The following is a 15,048-nucleotide window of genomic DNA, read 5'->3' as shown; positions in this document are numbered from 1 at the left end:
GGAAAGAAATAATCTTAGGCACAAGGCTGAAGGATTTTTAGCTTCCTGTAATGTGAGCACTTCGGGCACTTCCTGCCCTGCTGAGATCGGGGCTGTGCCCATCGGCATCCAGTGTGGGTGGTACCACATCAGTCAACATCTGAAAATTTCACTTATTTAATGGGCATCAGGCAAAGAAGCCACCTGCTAACAGTCCCCACAGTGACTTTTTAATCCTCAAAAGAGCAGCAAACTCTCCTGTGCACCATCACAGCCTGCCACAGGCTCATCTGATGCCTTTTCAGCTCTGTTTTTTTTGCCTCTCATCACTGGCAGGCAGCACCACATCACCCCTCCTGCTGCACCAGGGCTCCTCTGCAGACCCGGATCCTCACTGCTCGAGCCCCAGGAATGCTTCAACCCTCACCCTCAGAGCTACTGTTTGCTTCTTTCACCATATTCCATATTCTTTCTGCTGTACATTTATTTTCCTTGCCAGCTTTAGTAAACAACTTTTATTTCGTCATTGCTGCTCTGACTCAGGATCCCATACAGAGAAGGCATAACAAAATCTCTTTCTATAACACGCATATCTTTCTATAGCTGCATTTTCCCCTGTAGTCTTATTTTTGCTTGGTACTAGCTCTGTGTATTCCAGTTACACTCTGCATCTAAAACAATCTGTCAGCTTACATGTGCCTATAAGTAGTGGGAGTATTAGTTTTGAATGTTTTCATTTAAACTCTAGCTTTGTTCCCTCACACTGTTAAAATACTCAGAATTAGCTCATCGCTTTAATATTTTATTATCACAGAAATGAGCTTCTTTGCATGCCACTTTCCTGGTTCCTCGCATCCTTGTTCATACTGTTGAGAAGTTACTTTTGCAAAGTGAAAATGCTTTCTTGGATGTCACCTGAATGTCAGAATCTGAACCAGGCAATGCTGAATTTGACACAAATCTGAACACTAAACCAGTCCTTCATCAGGTAAAGTAAAATCATCGTCATTAAAAATGCTTTCATTAAAGACAGGAGGTTTTTTCCTTCCAAAGGCTACACTGGTTCAAGGAAACCATAAATCCTGTGGTTTGCCTGACACTGCAGGTCAGACTACATGATCAGAATAGTTTATTCTCATTATCATTTACAAATATCTGGACAAACTGCAACTGCATCTGGTAGAGAGATGGTCAAACAAAATAAGTTGCTTCTGCTCTTAAATGCTCAAAATTCGCCTACAGGCCTGCTGAGACAGCTATGTCTCACCCACAGATCAATAATGCAGCTTTCACTTGTTTTCTTCTTTATCTGAGCTGTGTTACAACTTTCAAAACTTTCCTGTTCAAAATTTTGTTCAAAAACTGCACTCAGTCCTGCTGGCGATGGAAAGCCAGTGTGTTACCAATGATTATTGTTGCTCTAGTATCCCCCCAGCTTGTGACTCCTGGGAATCAGAAGCTGACTCACTCAGAGGAGCTTGGAGAGCCAGAGGCAGCTCCCAGACCTTGCTCTTTCACATGCTCAGCAGTGAGTGCTTCTGCTGAAGTCCCAGTGCTGGGGCTGTGGGTTCCAGCAGCCAGGACAGCTCTGTCCCCTCCAGCCACCATCCTGACTGCCACTGTCTCACTGGGAGCCCAGGGGCAGGGAGGCCACAGAAAGAGGATTTTTATGTGGTGGCCCATTGGATGGATTACAATAGGAAAAAAAAAAAAAGGGGGTTGAATGAGTCATGAAACTTTTAACACACCATGGGCTGGAAAAACCCACTGGACGTGCCATGGCACCACACAACACAGGGAAGGGGAACATGAGATGAAACAGATCCCACCCCCCAACACAAAGCCCATGAAGAAAGGTTTTATTTTTCCTGCTGAAAATCCATCAGGAAGCATAAAGCTAGTCTCAAAAATGTCATTTTCCTATTTACCAAGCACACATGCAAAATAGGTGATCAGAAACGCTGAGCACTGCCTCTTCAGAGGTTAGACCAAACTCAGCGCTGCCATCAGTCCCAGTTCCCTGCACTCTGCTCCCAGCTTGCTCAGGCCCTCCACTAAAACCAGTAGCATAATTCTCTATTCTTCTTTTTTTTCCCCCAACTTCCAGTTATTTTTCACAGTTCAAGTAAAACATGTAAAACTAGACTTTGCCATAGGGTGAAAACGGAAAAAGGAAGAACAAGTGAAAAATAAAAACCACAAAACAATTAAAGAAAGACAAAACCTGACACATGAAGCCCCAGCAGAGTCCAGTCAATAATTTCTGTTTGTACTCACCAGCACAGGAGCCGCAGAGCCTTCACAAGAGCACAGCTGGGGGCAAATCCTCACCTTCCTCTAATTCCATCCATAAATCTGGGAAGAGCAGAGCATTTCAAATCCCAGCATGCTCGGCAGATAAAAACACCCAAGTGTACAGCACAGGATGAGTCGCTTTCACGTGGAAGCTTTTCTGAAGGCAGTAACTGGGCACAGGTGGGGCTCTGACCAGGTGTGGAGCAGAAGGGCGATTCCCAACGTGAGTGAAATGCCCATTTGCCCAGCTAACCCATCAGCTTCTCTTTAAGCAGAGGGAAAAGTTAAAGAATTCACAATTTTTGACATTTTTGCATTTCCCCCAGTTTTTGCACCCCCTTAGCTGCCAATTGGTGTTGCCCTGTCGATTTCTGACAATTATTAACAAATACATGCACAACAAAAACTGAGCAGCCAGTAGCACACAGCCTCAGAGGTGATAGTCTTTATTAAATTTTAAAATGAAAGTGGCCCTGGAGTGCCAGATCCCCCATTTTACCCTCTGTCACACTTACTGAGGGAGCACGAACCTGACCCAGAACCGGTTCTTCAGCAATTTAATTGTCAGGATCACGTACAGCAGCTGGTAACAGCAGCACACCCAGAAATGGCACGCTTAGCTTTTACTTTACTAACAGTCTTCGGTTTTTAACTTTCTGTCAGTCCCTAATGCATACCTGGATACCAGATTATTTCAGAGAGGCCAGAGGAAGGTCACTGCTGGAATTTTCTGGCTCTCCTGCATGTAGGTAGATGACATGAATTGGAGGGGTTTGGTTGGCATCTGCTCCACAGTTTCCAGCTGAGGACACCAGAGGTTTCTGTGCTCATAAAGGGGCTGGCATTTATTTGGGGGTCACACCAATTCCTGGCATCTCTCCAAGCAGGTCCTTATGCAAATGACCTGCATTGACATGGAATTTGCATTAATGTGTAACTGAAAAGCTGCTTCTGAGGATGCCTGTTCCCAAATCTTTGGGTTCTCCCCATAACCAAACATCTCCAGGCTGGTTTGGGGATGTGGAGGCTGCTGCTGGGTGTGATTCAGAGCTGCATAGCAGTGTTCTGTATTGACTTAATAAACCAAGGGCTGCCTTGAGCAAACTGCCCATCCCAGATCCAAACACCCTTATCTCCTGGCAGCACTGTTCCTCCCCCATTTAAAGCAAAACTACACTTTGGAGTCAGGAATGAAATCAAGCCACTGAGGCAGAGGACAACTTCACTTTCTCCTGCTGTCTGTGGAATTCCAAAATTAACCATGCCATCAACGAGTACCCAGCCTTGGCAAACTCCTGCTCCGACCAGCCAGCACTTACCTGGATCTGAATTCCCTGCAAAGCCTCCGGGAATGATGCGAATGCTCTGCTCGGGCATTAATCCATGGGAAACTCTGAGATCCCAGCACTGAGCTGTGGACACAGCTGTCTCTGGAAGCCTTCAGAGAGGACTTTGGAGGCAGCACTGCTGCTCTGGGCTGCAGATACCCCACGAGTGGGTGAGGAGGAGAGATAAGAGGGTGAGGAGACACCAGCAGCAGTGTGGGATGGCCTGGCGCAGGTCCAGCTCTGAGGCGCTTCCTCTTTCCGACGTCACTCTGGTGTGACCAGACACATGGAGGGACCAAACAGCAAGTGGATCATGACCTTTTTCTTCTTTTATAACAAGTAGTTCAATTCTTATTGTTTTAAATGTAGGAAGAAGTGACTTTTTATTTCGGAGAAAAAAAAATATATAATATTCCTACATCTAAGCTTACTAAATGGAAAGGAAAAATCTCCTGCAGTTTTCATAAAACAAGTCAAAGGTAGGACCTTGGCCAGCCATTCTTCATCATTTTTGGTAGATCTGTGCTGTGAGGACACTCACACTGCTTTAAAAGTGCAGGCAAGCAAGGGACTGCACAGTGAGGGCTAAGGGAAAGGTGCTTCAGCATTGCAAGTGCTGGCTCAGAACACCCAGCCCAAGGTACAGTGTGCTCCTGTGGTATGAAACCACTGGGGTGTTTCCAGTTTGCTAAAATATCTTGACAGGATGGCTCTGCCTTTCTTCTGCTGCCTGGTGGCTGTCTGGTCCCAGGGGAGCCAGGTGCTCACAGCATCTACTCCCACAGGACACAGACAGTGCCAGGAGGCTTCCTAGGATCAAACTGAGGAAGGAGCACACTCCACGATCACTGAGCAAGACAGCTGTGGCATATTTAGGTGTCCAAATACTGATTTTTATGCAGACAGGTGGCTAATGGGGATATTTCTTATAAACTCTCCAGAAATGTTTCAATCTAGGTGTTGGGAATGTTGTCTCATCTTTATTCTGAATGGCTTTTCTTTTCCATTGCCTTTTTCTTTTGATGGGCTGAACCTGTACAGCAAAGCTCTCCTTAAGCTCTAGAAAGGATGAAAAGGGATGCTGAGATCCCCTGGGAGAGATCTAAGTGAAAAACCTCCTGGAAACAGAGTAGTGGAGGAAAAAAAAGGCGAGGGTTAGGTTTATTGTATTCAGGTTGGTATTTATATTAGTGATAATACATAGTGACTGTTTGAAGGTCAGTATTTGTTAAGGCAAACTTGCTATCAGTGAGCAGCTGAGTCATCCTGCCTTGTGCACACAGGGAGAAGCATCCTTGTGAAACACCACAGCTGACTTTTTCATGTTTTCACCCCAAATCCTGCTGCATTTTTAAAGCACTGTACACATGATGCCGCTCATTACCCAACCCCTCTGGCTTGCTGAAAACCCAGCCTGGCCTTTCTGCACTGCAAACACCAGCCTGGGACCTTCTAACCTGCCAGTGACACATCCTGCTGATTTTTGGGAGGCTCCTTGTGACTCCAAAGTCGTGAGCTTTCAATCTTTTGAAAAGCAGACTTTAGAAGGATGTTGTAAAAGGAACACCTTTGCCTTCTGATTGCAAAAAACCCAGGGATTCCCTCAGGAGATTACAGCCCCCCTTTCAAATAGGGTTGTACCACTATTAATGACTCTGCTGATGGATTCACACAATGATAGTCTGGGCAAAGGCTGGTTTTAATCAGGAAGACTAAGAGTAGTTAAGTGACCAAGTACAGCACTGAGTCGCATCACATGGGACAGTATGGAGATTGCTTAGGGCCATGAGTTGAGTCCTTCCTTTAAATTTTTTTCCTAAGACTGTTCCCCTGCGAGGAGGAAGCCAGTGGGGTGTTGGGCATCACCACTCCAGCAGGAACCACAAACGTGTCTGATCAGAGGCTACAGAGGAGGATTTTGTGCTGAAATATTACTTCATTGGAGACACACAGCTGAGGAGGGCATTTCTAACATTCTCATGCAGTCCCAAAAACAATTTAACACCAGCCAGCCCTTTAATCACCACTTTTGCTTGGGATGTTGTAGTTCTATGAAAGTGGAAGCAGTGCCCTCTGATGCTCTCCCCTAACTCTGCACAGAGCTGTGACTGGCTAGGAGCTGTGCTGAGAAGGATGCTCTGCCCCCTGCTACACTCCCTCCTGGTCCCAGCTGGCTGCAGGAATGCTCATCCCTTCCTCTCTCATGGGAGGAGGAAGCCTTTCGAAAGGTGCAACAGACCCAGCAAGCCTTGGTTCCTGGTTTGGGGGAAGAGAAATTGTCTTCTGGGAATTGTAGTCCCAGGAAACACAAATTTGCAGCCTTCCTGGGAAGGTGAGCCAGGATAGTTGGCAACCTGCAGCTGTTTCCATAGCCCCAGTGCAAGGGAAAATGTGTTGAAATTGAGAGAAATTTTTATAGGCAACTCTGCTTGGAAATTAGCAAGCTCCAGTAGGAAAACTTGAACATGTTAAGGAGAATTAGATACCAAGAAAGAAACTCTTCCTGCCATGGTGAGAATTGGAAATGGGTGGTATTTCTTGGAATCTCTAGTCATAAGGAAAGTAGCCTTGGGGTTCCATGGGAGGTTTGAAGGCTGCTTGAGGAGAGAGCATTGGCTGGCCAGAGAGCCAGGCCCAGCTGAGCCCTTAAGGCTTAACAGACATGAAAATATTCTGCCAGACTTGAAGAAAGTAGGTTTGCAAAATGGAGATGGAAGGTTTGGACCCCGATCTGCACCAGCCTGGCAGAGGAGAAGAGCTGCTCTTCCTGCTGCTTTTGCCTGGGGATGAGGTGCAAGGCAGGGCAGAAACACGGCTACAGCTGCAAGAAGAACCCATTGGTATGAAAGAAGAATTACTGAAGGAAAGTGCACAGCAGTTGTTTGTGGTTTCCAGAAGCCACCACAGTGTTTGCAGGCTGAAAGAGGCAAAGGAAGTGTTTCTATGGAGGACTGAAGAGCTGAAGATCTGAACCCAGCACGGGCGTCAGGCTGGTAAATCAGAGAGCGAACACTGCTTGCCCACAGCTTCAAATGCTGTTACAGGGAAAGTAATTTATATTCTTATTCTGGAAAAGACTATTATGTCCTTGTTTGTGAGAAGAAATGCTGTCCTCTGGCTATGCAAAATTCTGCACAGCGTGTTCTGTGGAAAGGCTAAATACATTACCCAAAAGTCCTGGAGCCCACTGGGAGATCCACCACCTTCCATCACCCCTCTCAAACCCACTTGCACAGCCAGCAGCTTTGCACAGTGTCCCTCTTGGGGCTGTGCCTGGCCTTGCCTCACTGCTCTACATGTCCCACGGGCCCAGGCTGTTGCTAGAAAGTCATTTATGTACAAACAACTCAGCTGGGGAGGGCTTGGTTTCGGTGCTGACGTTGGCTCACGTGTGGCTGCTGCAGCACATCCTCTGCAGCCTCTCTGAGCTGGGTTACAGGGCTTGGTTGAAAAACTGCCATTACTTATCCTGCTCTGGTGGTTTGGGGTGCAGCATCAATGGGAGTGCTGCACTCACCAGCTGAACACTAAATAACTGGCAATAATAACCAGTGAAGACATTTATGAGCTGAGTGAGGCCCTAGGACAATAAAGGAAGCTTGATGGTAGCTCATTCATTACCATCTGCACATATTGGCAGTAAAGCTGACACCAGCAGTCAGAACCACAGGCCTACAAAGACCTCTTAACATTATTTTCCACTTTTACAAATTTAATTAGCTCTTTCCCCCTCAAGCAGCAAAATACAAAAATACTTTTTTCCAGGTAATATGGCAATTTTCTAGGTAAAGAAGTGGAGAGAACGCTAAAGCACAAAAACCTATATTAGAACTGTTATTCTCATTTTCTACATGGACATTTTGGCAATTGTTTTCTTCTCTGAAAGGAACAGTCATTATGTTCAGTGTCAAACTCATGGGCTTCTAAACCAGAATGATGATGGATGGAGTCTCAAAAGGTGGAATTAAATCTGATTTCCCACATCTTTCTCTGGCTCTACTAGGCTGCTATAAGTTTAAACAGGAACAGTCATAATTTCTGTTTCAAGAGTAAGATGTGGCCATCTCTGCTTCTCCTTCCCTACAGCTGGCAGTTTCACAGGGCTCTTGCAGTTTTTGGGAGGGGACATTTTGTGTTGTAGGAGAGCACTGAGCAGAACTGTAAGAAAACCTTATCAGAATAAGATAACACCTCACAGCCCCACAGCACTTCCCGGACAGAACTCTGTCATTCTCCAGTAATCAGCGCTGGCCTGAGCAGCCTGCTCCAGCTGCTGTTGACATGAGGTTTTTGGGACAGCTGTAGCCAACCCCAGGGTGTTCCCAGATAATAAGCAGATAGCAGAGTGCTGCTGGAGCCCTCATTCAAGGCCTGGGTTTAGGCGGCAGTTCACACTGGTATGTGTTGATTCCTGCAGGAAGATAATCTTTGTACCGCTAAGGCAGATTCTGGTTTCCAGAACAACCTGGTAATGAAGCTATTCTTTCCGTTAATTATGCTGTCCAAACAGAACCTTGTGGACCTGATTTTCTGCTATTAGAAAGAGAAAGGTAATCATACCAGCATATAAATGACAAGACTGAGTAAAGACTCAGCTATTGTACCAGCAGTTCAGCTTGTCTTTCCCAGAAAAAAATGATTCACATATCCCATGACACCATCCCACCATGCAGTTTTCATGGAATCCTGTATTTCCTAATACTGTGACGTCTGATCCCAGTTTGTGGTGAATAAAGTGATGTTAACTGACCATTTATTCAGTCTGTCATCTCAGGGGTAGCATTATACCTTCCCCATATAACAGTGTAATATCTTATGCACAAAACGAACCTTAGTCTCAGTAAGCCTTAGCAGCCTCACTTCTGAGCCTTACAGCATCCTTACTAGGATTTGGGAAAACCAGCAAGAAGAGAAGACACCAACCTTTCACCCATAATAAGCTTTCAAAGATGAATATTCCTATTACAATATCCTCTTAGGGAATTTGTTGACTTCCCCAGCAATACAGAATGCACTTCTGCCATCAGCTAGCTTTTTGGTACTCAGGGGCGTGGAAACCCTGCTCATCCCTGCTGTCCCCTCACCAGGCTGCATTTGGGAACGAGTCATTCTCGTATTTAAACTGAAAGCACGGCAATGTCCTGTCAGATCCCTGGGTGCAAGATGGGACAAGGGGGAATGGTTTTAAACTGAAAGGGGAGAGACTTAAACAATAGATCAGAAAAGGATTCTTTGTGAGGGTGGCGAGGCACAGGTTGCCCAGAGGAGCTGTGGCTGCCCCATCCCTGGAAGTCTCCAGGAACAGGTTGGAGGAAGCTTGGAGCAGCCTGGTCTAGTGGAAATTGTCCCTGGCTATGGTTGGAAGAAAATGATCTTTAGGATCCCTTTCAACCCAAACCATTCCATGATATCCAGAGTGAGCAGGACCAAGCAATAGGACACCCACCAGCACCTCATCCCACACTGCATCACCTCCATCCTGGGGACACCCTGGGTTTGCCTTCCTGCAGCTCAGGGATGGAAGGCACCCTGGCACGTTTGCTTTACACAGTAAAAGAACAGCCAAAAGGCTCCAGCTCTGCCTTTATTCGACAGAAAGGCAGCCAGAGAACTGCCCTCTCCCACGAGCCTGGTGCTCAGCCTATGAGATAATACAGGCTGGCCTTTTCTTCGCAGCTGTATTGTTTTAGTGCTTGGAAAATAGCAGCAGGCTGAGCAATGAGTCATCTGTCACTAGATGGGGTTAAAGTAATTTCCGTTTTCTGTTGCCATGGGGAAATCAACGTCCTAAGATTTGTCCTTTCTCCCACTCAAACACGTGGGAGTAGAAAGCCTGAAACCCAGCAGGACTAAACATTTTTTTTAGATTATTTTTTATATTTTTTTTGTCCCCTTATAAACAAACTTCCCTCCATGGCCTTGCAGCTGTCAGTCTGTTCCCGGAATCGTCTGGTTAACAATGTCATTCCCCTTGGATTGCAAAGAATCCAGAAGCAGAGTTAAGTAAATATTTGACATTCATATAGGAGTTGCTTCATGTTACCATTTGAAGAGTCTCTTTTTCTTGTAAAGTTTTACATGTGCATTCGAGGGGGAATTATAAACTTGATATTATCCAAATAAAGTTGAAACTTCAAAGGAAAAGTAAATTAAAGTAACCACTTCCCCAGCACATAGCGTCAGGATATAACAACTAACAGAAACAGCAAGGAGGAAATTGCAGTAAATACCATTTAAAAACCTTGTTAATGTATAGTTTATATGAGTAGCAGCACAGCAACATCTAGTGTCGATCAGGAATATAGCTGGAAGTTATTGCATGCTTTGTTAATGTTATTTTGAAGAAATTAAGTGTTTCCTGGACCGTGACACCACTGCCTGGCCCCAGCTCCTTTTCCCCTGTGTTCCCTACAGTGTCAGCTCCATGACACTGCCTGGGTTAGCTCTGCAGAGGCGCTCCCATCCTGCCTGGAGCATCAGGAGAATCACTGGGATCCTACTTAAGCACCAGCTCAATAAAGCTACAGATTTAAATGTGATTCAGCACAACAATTGACAAAACTTTTACCATCTAAACTGAAATTAAGGAAGTGATTTCTACTTCGGAGCTGATCCCTTTACCAGTAATCACTGCTGTCAAACTGACAGAGCACTGAAAGTTATTCCCTTCCCTAGAAATGAGTGTGCAAGTGTAAAGTTGCCACTGTAAGTGGTGTCTTAGAGCAGGCCCTGCTTTTACCCTCCAGTATTTCTCCACAATGCAGGGATTACTGTATTATGCACTAGGACAATCTATTAAAAAAAAATAAAATTGATTGAGGTGCATATCTCATGCAGACACCTCTTTTTATTTAAAAGACACCTGAGCTCAAAGTTGAGTTCTTGCTACTTAGCTCTTCTGTAGGTATCCATTATGGATGAGCATTCACTTAGTTTTGAGTACTTATATTTAACTAAACTAACCAAGTATAACTTAACATTAGTTTAGGTTTTTTTAGTTTAATTTTTAATGACTTTGTTAAACTCTCACAGATTTGGTTTTTCATATAAACAAACCTTTACATCAAGATCCACTGTGGACTATTTAAATGAAATAATTTGTCTACTTAGATTACAGCTCCTACTACATGAAGTTTGCTTCATCTTCAGTAAGATAATGTCCTTTAGATTTTCTCAAACAAAACAAAATTAATGACTGGCTGTTTTCCAAGTCCAGCTGTCTTGCAACCCCCTGTGAGCAGATTTTTTGCCACGTTTAAGTTTATTACGTGATCTAATTAGCGTGACTGTGTAGGTGCGTGGAATGCACTGGAGGAGAAGAAAAAATAGAAGTGTACAAAATTCTGTTATAGAATTTGCTATGGGAACGTGATTATTACAGAGACCTGGATCACTCTCTGGATTCTCTTCAGCAGGATTTTGGGAGGGAGCAGTTAGACAAGGAAAAAGAAAGGACATTCAAGTCTATCACACAGAACGGGGCCAAGAGCAGGAAAGGCTGACTACCACCTGACTTTTGTGGCTTAGAAACACAATCACAATTTTAAAAGGTATTAATTCTACACTCAAAAGCAACAAATGTGCCTCAAGAAAAAACAATTCAGCAGAATTCAATGCCTGACTGGAAGTGAGGACTTCAAGCTTGTCAGCTACGCTGAGAGGCTTGTTTAAAATCAGAATGAAATACAGCCTTATAATTAATAGCAAGAAAATACAGATTATTACCCACTCTGGCCCTGAAAAAGGCATCAGGGTGTCTATTGGAAACACACAGCTAGACCAGAGATCAGAGCTCTGTTTTATGTTATTAAGACATTCACACCACCCTAACAAAATTAAACAGCAGCTCAGTAACACGAAGCGAGATCAGACTCTCTTTCTTCCTCCTGCATGCATCAAATGACATTTTAAAGTGATGTGTGATCTTTCAGAGCCTGTAAAGGGGTCAGGCACCAAGTACATCTGGCATGCTGATCCTCTCATTCAGGGGCATGAAGTCATCCTCCAAGCTGCATTGCTGAGTCAAGAAAGTGCAATTTTCCACGTGTCACTTTACTGACTTGCACACTGAACAGATATTAGCGTTAATGTCATTGAAGTTCAGGCACATTTAAGAAAATTGCAAGCCCTGCTAATTGTGTTTTAATTTAACTAGAAATAAAACAGTGCTTGGTAAAGGGGGCTGGTGTTATTTGAATAAACACACTCCACACAGCCCTCTATAAATCAGCTCAGTGCTGGATTCCTCCTGATGGGGTCAACTTGGTACAAAGGGATCTTCAGAAGTGTGAGTTTAATTACAAAATTCCTTCTAGATTTGCCACCCTGCCTTCCCCAGCATGCAGAGGAGACATTGTCATGTCAGCAGCCTGAGGTGCCTCCGCTGTGCACACAGGCTTGGCCTGAAGCACAATCATCCCATCCCAGTGTGCTTTAGGAGAAACAGGATACGCTCTGGGGCACGTGGCTGTGCCCAGTGTCACCCTGGCTGGTGGGCCTGAAATGAGTTTGAGGATAAGATTGAAGATGATAAAGTACACAATGGCTTTGGCTCTTGTAATCAAAATATTTGCTGTGGCAGAAACAGTGCTCTGGTGATGGGAGGTGCCCTGCTCTAATCCCTCTAAAAGCAAAGGCCTTACCTCGTGCCCAGGGGAAGATCCTCAGAGTGACCTCCCACCTTCAAAGCATCTCTCAAGGGTCTCAGAGCCCTCATCTTTCAGATTTGGGTCAATGAAAGGCACCAACAGCATTAGGGGTATGATTCATTTGATCTCAAACTACCAGCCTATTCCTTCTAAGTCAACTTCTTACACACACATTACACCGATAGTAACTGTCCCACAGAGGACACATCCCTGTCCTGCAGAGGCTGGATTTGTGCTGGCTGGGATGGGCAGGTCAGTGCTGGGAACAGCCACCTCAGCTGCTGTCAGCAAGTCCTGTCTCTCTGCCCTGGGAAGCAGTCTCTCCTCCTGGGGAGGCAGGTTAAAGAGCAATTCAGAAATCACAGGATGGGCTTTCTGCAGCTGAAAGGGAAGAGCAGCACATTTGGAAAAAAAAATCCAACCAAAACATTCCTGGGGGTGAAGGAGCCTTATTTACCAGAGTGTAAAACCTTCTGTTTCTGTAGGAACATCTGAAGACAAACAGAATAGTGCTTGTGGTGCCAGGTAAACAGCTCTCACATGCCATGGCTACGGTCTCTAAGGAGCTGCTGTTTATTATGAGCTATCCCTGCCTCGGCGTTAGTGACAAACCCTCCCTGTAAATCCAGCAGGGAGAGGCTCACAAGGAAGGGAAGAGCTTGTATGGAGTTGCCAGAGGGATACTTATTACCTTTGGGATTATAAACTTCTGTTTTTTCCCCTCTGGATTTCTGCCTTTTCCCCTGTGTTTTTTCACATAAGCCCTGATTCTTTGGATGGAGTCTCACCAGACCCATTTAGAATGGGCCTTTGGTAGTCAGAACAAAAGTGTTATCAAAGGAAAGATGTTAGTCATCCTACAGAGGCATTAAAAAGTCAACTACATCTGAATTATTTATTTCCTAGTTTTTGTGAACTATATTTAAACGGAGAAATGCTCGGAATTACATGGAACTAAAGCAAGAGGCTCCCTGGAGGCCCTTGATAAGATTTAAATTTGCAGTAAATATTGGCATATTGATTATTATCATGACCTGCTGATTTTTAATTTCCCTTCTCAGAGAGCCCCCAAACTTTCTCTTTCTTACCCTGATTTGGATTGTTAAAAGGGTTATAGATGTAAATTAGGAGCCCCCAGCTTGTACTGGTTGTTAATGTGATAATTGCCCAGTGCTTTTCTTTGGTCCTTTGCCTAAGCTTTTGCATTTCCAGAAGGATGTTCTAAGTGATGCAGTAAGACAAGCACAACAAGCTTTAAGGAGTAAAAGCTCAGGTAGGCACGTGGCTGGGGAATCCTCATCCTCCTCACTGAGGGTGCAACACACACCTGGTGCCTCCTCCTGGCAACTGGCTCTTGGCCCAGCATAAAAGCTGAGGAGGTTTTTGGGAATGAGGCCCCACAGCTGCAGGAGTTCAGGGGGGTTGGTTGGTCCTGTGGCAGCAGGGGCAGCCCTGAAGAAGCAGAGTCAAAGCAGGGCATGAAGGAAGGCTGCATCTTCTCCCTCCTCACCCCATCAGCTGGAGAAAGATCTCCAGGGGAATCCTACTCTTGGTGTTGCAGGGGACTTGATGTTTTTCTTGTGATTTTACAAGGGGGTTTTATACTCATGTATTCCCACCACCTAACTGGTAAGCCTTGACACAGTTCATTCTTTTCTTTTTAATCCAAAAGGACAAAGAAAAGGTTTCTTCGTGGCACTGTCATTTCTGCTGTCCTCATACCAAGGAGTTGACTGCACTACTTTATGGCTTCCCTACCCTTCCATCAACCTTGGGATGTTTATTTTTCTTCAAACATAGCTGTTTGCAGCATGCTAACAAGAACTGAAGATCTTTTAACACTGCTATTTGTTTACTGAAGACATCAAAGCCTTTTTTTCCACGAGCCCCCTTTGAGCCGGTACAATCTGCAAGCAGCCGTGCAACACCGAGGTGTGTTTTGTACCGCCAAAATAAAACCACAGTACACTGTGAAGATACAGGTATTTTCTTATCTCAGGTTCTAAATTTAGCTCTTCTTCATCCCTCATTCCTCAGCTCCCCAAACCATCTGTCCTCAGCCCAGAGCCCTGCAGTTCCAGCAGACCTTCCTGCTGCCACCCACTTGGGTGGAGGGACACGACTGCCAACGTGGACTGTGGCAGGGATAGCAGCTAATCTAAAACAAATATTTTGCAACATCTACGAGCAGAAACATTTCCCCGTTTCACTTTGATGGCCAAGATGCTAACAGGAAGCAGTGCTCCATTATTTAGTGTTAGGTCCTGTCAGCTTTCAGTTCAGACACAGCCTGTGGGTGCTGGGAAATACGCAGCGCAGGAAATGACAGATGTTGGCAGCAAAATAAATAACAAGAGCTGCTGAAAATAAAGTCCTAAGAAATGCTGGTGTATCCTTTTTATGGATTTCCTAGATACATTGAGGCTATTTTAAGGCAAATTGAACTCCCACTCCTTAGAGTGTAAACAGGATTATTCCCTCTCTGGGACATATGGCAGCCTAAACATCATCAGCTGTGCTTCACTGGTATTCCCAGTTATGTTTCAAGTTCTGCCTCACCCCAAATGTGCACACCACCATTCAGAGCCTCCCAGCAGCCTTCAGGGAGACTTAAGCACTACCAGTACATCCCAACAAGCATCTCCATGGAGGATATCCTAAAGCCTGGCCATGGAGAAGGATCTACTGGAGTGGAAGCAAGAGATCAGCTCCCTCAGGAGCTCCACAGGTCAGCTGTGGTATGGACAACAGGAAGAAAAGGGCAGCAGAGGAGGAGGATGGGACAAGGACTGACCTTT

General features: G+C 45.0%; 1 protein-coding gene across 5 annotated transcripts in view; it reads right to left on the bottom strand.

Moving 5' to 3' along the window:
* The window catches only part of PLD1 (phospholipase D1), a 72,656-nt gene extending 68,834 nt beyond the window's left edge, over nt 1-3,822 (bottom strand). For 3 of the 5 annotated variants that reach the window (XM_088061314.1, XM_014254405.2, XM_088061315.1), the window contains exons 1-2: nt 3,594-3,822; nt 2,257-2,334 (exon numbers count right to left, since the gene is read on the bottom strand). The gene's annotated coding sequence lies outside the window, so the exon portion shown is untranslated. Of the gene's footprint in view, nt 1-2,256; nt 2,335-2,951; nt 3,179-3,593 lie in introns of all 5 variants that reach the window. The other 2 variants (XM_088061313.1, XM_088061311.1) reach the window with 1 other exon arrangement.
* Nucleotides 3,823-15,048: the final 11,226 nt, after the last annotated feature.

This window comes from Pseudopodoces humilis, chromosome 11 (assembly GCF_049639895.1).
Source record: "Pseudopodoces humilis isolate 2021_Gansu_Grassland_sample_001 chromosome 11, ASM4963989v1, whole genome shotgun sequence".
Classification (NCBI taxonomy): domain Eukaryota; kingdom Metazoa; phylum Chordata; class Aves; order Passeriformes; family Paridae; genus Pseudopodoces; species Pseudopodoces humilis.
The sequence above is the reverse complement of the archived record's forward strand: the minus strand, read 5'-3'. Positions and strand labels throughout refer to the sequence as shown.